The 6,000-nt window shown below is 47.0% G+C and overlaps 1 protein-coding gene across 9 annotated transcripts in view; it reads left to right on the top strand.

The window, feature by feature from the left end:
* The first annotated feature begins 1,674 nt into the window (after positions 1–1,674).
* YES1 (YES proto-oncogene 1, Src family tyrosine kinase) overlaps positions 1,675–6,000 on the top strand; it is an 81,232-nt gene continuing 76,906 nt past the window's right edge. For 2 of the 9 annotated variants that reach the window (XM_057700434.1, XM_057700436.1), the window contains exon 1: positions 2,496–2,511. The gene's annotated coding sequence lies outside the window, so the exon portion shown is untranslated. Of the gene's footprint in view, positions 2,196–2,294; positions 2,512–2,722; positions 2,853–6,000 lie in introns of those variants that run through there. The other 7 variants (XM_057700441.1, XM_057700431.1, XM_057700433.1 and 4 more) reach the window with 7 other exon arrangements.

Here is a 6,000-nt window from a genome sequence, read left to right as displayed (position 1 = left end):
GCTGTGCTCGGGCTTAGCTGCCCTGTGGCATGTGGGATCTTAGTTTCCCCACCAGGGATCAAACCCGTGTCCCTTGCATTGGAAGCATGGATTCTTAACTACCAGGGAAGTCCTCAACTAGTATTTTTTTTTTTAATTAAATAATTATTATTTAGTGGCTGTGTCGGGTCGTCGTTGCTGCGCACAGGCTTTCTGTAGTTGTTGAGAGCAGGGGCTACTCTTTGTTGTGGTGTGCAGGCTTCTCATTGAGGTGGCTTCTCTTGTTGCAGAGCATGAGCTCTAGAGCACAGGCTCAGTAGTTGTGGTGCATGGGCTTAGTTGCTCTGCTGGCATGTGGGATCTTCCCTGCCCAGGGCTGGAACCTGTGTACCCTGCTTTGGTGGGCGGATTCTTTTTGTGTTTGTTTGTTTTAATCTTTATTGGAGTATAATTGCTTTACAATGTTGTGTTAATTTCTGCTGTACAACAGAGTGAATCAACTATATGTATACATATATCCCCATATCCCCTCCCTCTTGAGCCTCCCTCCTACCATCCCTATCCCACCCCTCTTGGTCATCACAAAGTATCGAGCTGATCTCTCTTTGCTCTGCAGCAGCTTCCCACTAGCTATTTTACAGGCGGTATTGTATACATGTCAATGCTACTCTCTAACTACTTCCAGCTTCCCCTCCCCCACCTCTGTGTCCTCAAGTCCATTCTCTGCATCTGCGGTTAGGCGGATTCTTAACCACTGTGCTACCAGGCAAGCCCCCTCAACTAGTATTTTTGAGTTGATTTTTTTGAGGCTAAGAACTTAGGGCAACAAAAATACTCTATTTTATATACAGAAGTTTAGGAAAGTAACAGCTCAAGGAATTTATTTTCTAGTTAAAAAAAAAAGTTAAATATAAATTTACCTGAAAATTTTAATGCCCAAGACAATCAAGGGCAAATGAAGTTTTAGCAGCTAAATCACATGAAGCATGTTACCTTCTAGTTAATGTGAATGCCTATGCCTATCTTTGGTTCATTTAGTGAGCTGAAAAAAACTGTTTTTCAAACCCTTATATGCATTTCCTAAGTTCCTAGAATACCAGAATACTGATACACGTGATTGTACCATTTCGTATTTCTCGAAGATTCTGAATTTCACTAAAAACCACAAAGGAAACCAACAGTCCCAACATTAACAGTTCGGATAACCCTACCAAAGAGGAAATACGAAGAGGAAGTTAATCTAAGAGTCTGGCAGGGCAGAAGTGATTTCAGCATAAGAGACAATATTCAGCCCTTTTGGACACTGACTGACCCTCATTTCTATCCCAGTTCCTTCTGGACCCTCCTCCATCTCCTTCAGCGACTGGCTGTAAGGCAGGTAGGAAAGGGGCTTGCACTCAGATGGACAGGATTCTTGTTGTGGCTGCTCCGCGTTCGCTGGGGTGGCAGCCTCAGTTTCCACAGCTGTCAAACAGGACAATACTACTTGCCCCAGTTCCTCCGCTGGGACGTTGCCAGCATCGCATAAGAATACGCTGTCCCAAGACAAGCCAAAGCTACCATTTCTGGGAGAGTCGCCAACAGAACTCGGCTTCGGTTCCCGCTCCCTTCAAGGCTGGTTCGACCTACAGTCAACAGGAAGCTCCTGGGGCTGGGACAGGATCTCTGGATCGGAAGGAGGCCAGACGCGAGCAGTTTTGGACGGCGATCAGGATGGTGATGAGGGTGTCAGTAACGCCCCCTGGCTCACGGGGCTGGGCTGAGATTTTACTGTCCGCGACAAAGGGTGCGGAAGCCTAGTACTGAGGGGCAAACAGCCAACCCCCTCCCCCCCAATTCCCCTGTCCTCCCCCACGAAAACAAAGCCCTCGGCACTACAGAGCGGGGCAAAGGGAAAGGAAAAAGGCCGAGGGGGCGGAGGCGGCACTCCACCCCATCTCCCGCGGCAGCCCAGCCAGCGGCCGCAGGGTCCGCGCGTGGGGAGGGGGCGCTGTGGGTCTGCTCTCCGCGTGGAGAAGCACCTCCTCCTCACGCCCCCTCGGCCTGCGCCGCCTCGGGAGTCCGCCCCGGACCCCGCCGCCATGTTGGGTCGGGCTCAGTGACTCGGTCTCACCACGGACGGGGACCGCGGGAGTGGAGCCCTCAACCCGAGGGGGCGCACGCCGGCGCCGGAAGGCGGGGTCGCGGGAGCCCGGCCGGGCGCGGCAAGAGTTCCGGTGAGCCAGCGGCCGCGCGCGCAGGTAGCCCCCGCCCCGTGCACGAGGGGGCGGGGCCGGGAGAGGGCGGGCACCACGCGGGGAGGAGGTGGAGCGTGAAGCCGTGGGGTGGGGGAGCCCGGGAATTCCCTCCTCCTGAAGTGGCGAGTCCGCGGCCGGCTGTGCAGTCGTCGCTGCCGCCCGGCGCCCGGGACGAGGAGGTGGAGGACGGAGAGGGCCCTGCGGGCCTCGCCTCCGCCCGCCTCCGCCCGCCGCCCCCTCCCCGCCACCCTACCCCGCCGCTGCGGCGACTCATGCGAGCGCGGCTGGAGCACAGGTAAGGGGCCGCGCGGGCGGAGGCGGCCGACCCCGGCCCCGCAGCGCTAGGCCCGGCGCCCGCCCGCGCCCGGAGGCGCCGCCGCTCCCCGCCCCCGCCGGCTCCGAGTCGGGAAGTTGGGGAGAAACTTCTCCCCTCCCCCGGCCCGGCTCGCCCGGCGGGCGTGTCTCCTTCCCGGCGCTACCTGCTCGCCCCCAGCCTCGGTCTCCTCCCCGTCCAGTCCTTCCCGGTGCCGCCCCAGTCCGACCTGAGGTCCTGGGAGCGCCGGGACGCCCGCACCCGCGTCTCTGAGGTCGTGCGGGCCGCCCGGCGAGGGGGCGGCGAGGGTTCTTTTGGCCCAAGTAAGAGACGGGGGCAGCGGCCCCTTCTGGTGCCCGGGTCGGGGGTCTGCGTGTCGGCGGACGCCGGGCGGCCACTGTGCCGGGAGAGCGTGGAGGGGGGTGGGGGGAGCGAGTAGGCGAGCCTCTCGCTGCACTTGGTTTGATTGAAAACCGCAACATGTTAAAGTTTTCCTTTGTTTTGGGTTGGGGGTTGGGAAATACGCCGTTCTGCGTGCACTTTTGCAGTGTTATCCCGCTCCGCCTCCGGTTTGCTTCGGTTTTCTGTCCACATGTGTTACAGAAAATTTTGTTTTAATGTGTTTTTCTTGATAATTGCTTCCAGCTTTTGCTTTATTGGGCATGGGGCAGCGTTGTTTTAAGAAGCTCTTCGAAAATCAAGTCTGATGTTGGAATTGCTTTAATTTTTGCTGTGTGGTGGGTGGGACCCAACATGGTTTGAATTTGGTAGAACTATTTTCTGCTTAATTAATTAAAACAGGCACGGCATGACACACGGTCTAACGATTTATAAATTGTTAGAAAAATGAAAAGTTGGTCTCAACTGGAATCAAACTTTATGCCATTTATTATGTTCGTACAGATGTGTGTTCACATAGATGATCTCACATGTACATGTATATTATTGTGGTATATTCGTGCATCGCAACTGCAGGATTGCAGTGGCAAAGTTATCTTGATAATTCTAAGTGTGTTTAAACCATCCTGTTAAATTATCTGTGGTTAAATTACACGCTGATGAAAATATTACTAAATATGTGCATGTGACTATAGGCATTGAATAAGGCAAAGTATGTGGTAAATCTGATGTCTTAACTAGCACAGTGGTTGGCGCACAGTGGGCAGGAAACATTTTGAATGGACAGGCAATGAAGGAGTGTCTTGTATTAGAAGCTAAGGATCTTGTATGCATCGCATATGATTTTCATCTTTTGTTCTGTAAGAAAGTTGTATTTCAGTATTTGTTTTGTTCTGTTTTACTAATGTGTTACACCCCTTCCATAGTTGACCCTTTAAGAAAAGGAAGTTTAATTGCATTTTAATATTTGGACATTTAGCTAAACCTCAGTGGAGATTTTGAATGCTGGATGGCAATTCATTGGGTCCTAAATTTGAAAAAAAAACAAATGACTTTGATCTGAATCTAAGTACAAGACAGTTCATATCCATGTTTCCAGGATAAAATATGAAAGGGTTCTTAAAATATGTACTCTGTTGTGACCACCATAATGTTATAATAGCTTTAATTTTGCAGTATGTTTTTGCTGACTTCATAAACCACAAAATTGACTCCTTTCTGTTCAACCTAAAGTGAAATTACAGCTTTGACCTATCTTCTGGGATAGGTGGAATTTGTCTTACGGCTGAAGTATAATATTAATATATGGTTTAATTTTTTTTAAATCAGTAACTTCTGAAGCTGAAAAATCAATATCTATGAAAATAAATCTCTTTCATGATATGTAACATTAAAGGAATATTCTAAAAGAACAGCAGTTGAACCAGTATAAATGAACTGTTACCTCCACATGCTTTAAGACTTGTTTATCTAGAGTTCAAATTTGCATACTTTGTCAGTAAATAATTAATGTAATTTTTCTTTATAAATATATTTAGCTCTTAATGTAGTGAGTCTGTCTAGCATAGACATTATTTATTATTAGCGCCTATTAGCATTATACTAAAAAAAGAAGCCTAACGTCAAAAATTTTTAAAGAGCACTACTAAGGGCTGGTGTCTAGGAATGCAAACTGGGTGGCAAAACTATGTATTTTTTAAAAAACCTGCAAGGAAATGATTTCTATAAAAGTAAAGATAACAGAGGAGGCAGGAAGCTGTGATTGGGACCTGACTCCTGAAATGGTGGCAAAGTTCTTTAACCTGATGATAGTTACAAGGGTGTTGCAGGTGTATAGTTAATTAAGCCATGATTGCTTTTCTATGTCTGTGTTTTAGTTTATGTGAAGCTTTCTTTTTTCCTTTTTAAAGAAGCCTGTGTAATGTACTTCACAGTGTATAAAGTGTTTCACTAAAGGACTTAATATTTGGTGACTGACTTTAGAACACTGCCTGGGCTGCCCTTTGCAAATAGGATTAGATCTGTTAAACCATAACTGGCAAATACCAGCTGGTGTATTTAACTACTTTCACAGGTAAATAACATGTTAATTATGTTAATATTTTGAGGAAAGACACCAGGTTTAACTAACTTTAAATCCTCGTCAGTTTTGTATGTTGTACATGACAAATAGTAATCAAAATATGGTTATTAAACTAGTGGACACTGTTCTGTCATCAAGTATAAAATATACCGTTTTTCAGAAAATTATGGTAACATGACGGTTAAGGCTCAAAATTTAACTGGCATGAAGGTAACAAGTCTTTCATCCATTTTCAGTTTTCTGGAACAGTAATTCTTTAGATCAGTAATTTCAGCCTGTGTTTTGATATTCTTAAGGATATCTTAAAAGTCTCAGCATAAAATAAGTTTCATTTTCTCAGACTTTATGAAGATGTGCCATATAGCACCTAGTGGGTTTCAAATTGCATTATAGTGTTGAAGTTTCCAAAATGCTGTGAATCATTGCCTTAAGCTACTTTACTTGCTTGATGTGATGGCTTGCTCTGTTAGTTGGTGGTGGTGGTGTTTTGCATTGTTGTAATGTAGCGTTGAAGAGGAGATCGTGTCTGTGTGTGTCTTATATCACAGGAACTTTCAGTTATGTTAGAAGGGCGATGTTTGCGGCGCTGGCTTTGTTGTGTGAATATTTACAGGAAGTTTTTGTTAAGATCTTCCATTGTTCAGAACCCTACATGGCTTAGGTCACCTTCAGTTCACGTTTAAACAGGTCTATAATACAAGGACGCATTCCTCTAACGAGGTACAACTGCTTTTCTTTAAAGGAAATCATCTGTTCCTATTAAAGTATTTTGGTGTCTGATTGGTAGTGTGTGTGGTGGTTTGTGTGTGGCTGTGGTGGGGTATGTAGTCTCTTTTCTTCCTCTCAGCTGCTCCAGCACCACAATTAGGCTGCCTATTGCTCAGCTGCAGCTGCTGGGTGATTATGAACCATCCAGCTCCTGTCTAAACTCAGAGGCAGATTTAGCAAAAGGAGCTATAGTAACAGCAGAGGGTGAAAGAGAAGAGTTG

The sequence above is a fragment of the Hippopotamus amphibius genome, chromosome 11 (genome assembly GCF_030028045.1).
Source record: "Hippopotamus amphibius kiboko isolate mHipAmp2 chromosome 11, mHipAmp2.hap2, whole genome shotgun sequence".
NCBI classification, from domain to species: domain Eukaryota; kingdom Metazoa; phylum Chordata; class Mammalia; order Artiodactyla; family Hippopotamidae; genus Hippopotamus; species Hippopotamus amphibius.
This window is presented reverse-complemented; position numbering and strand designations above follow the sequence as displayed.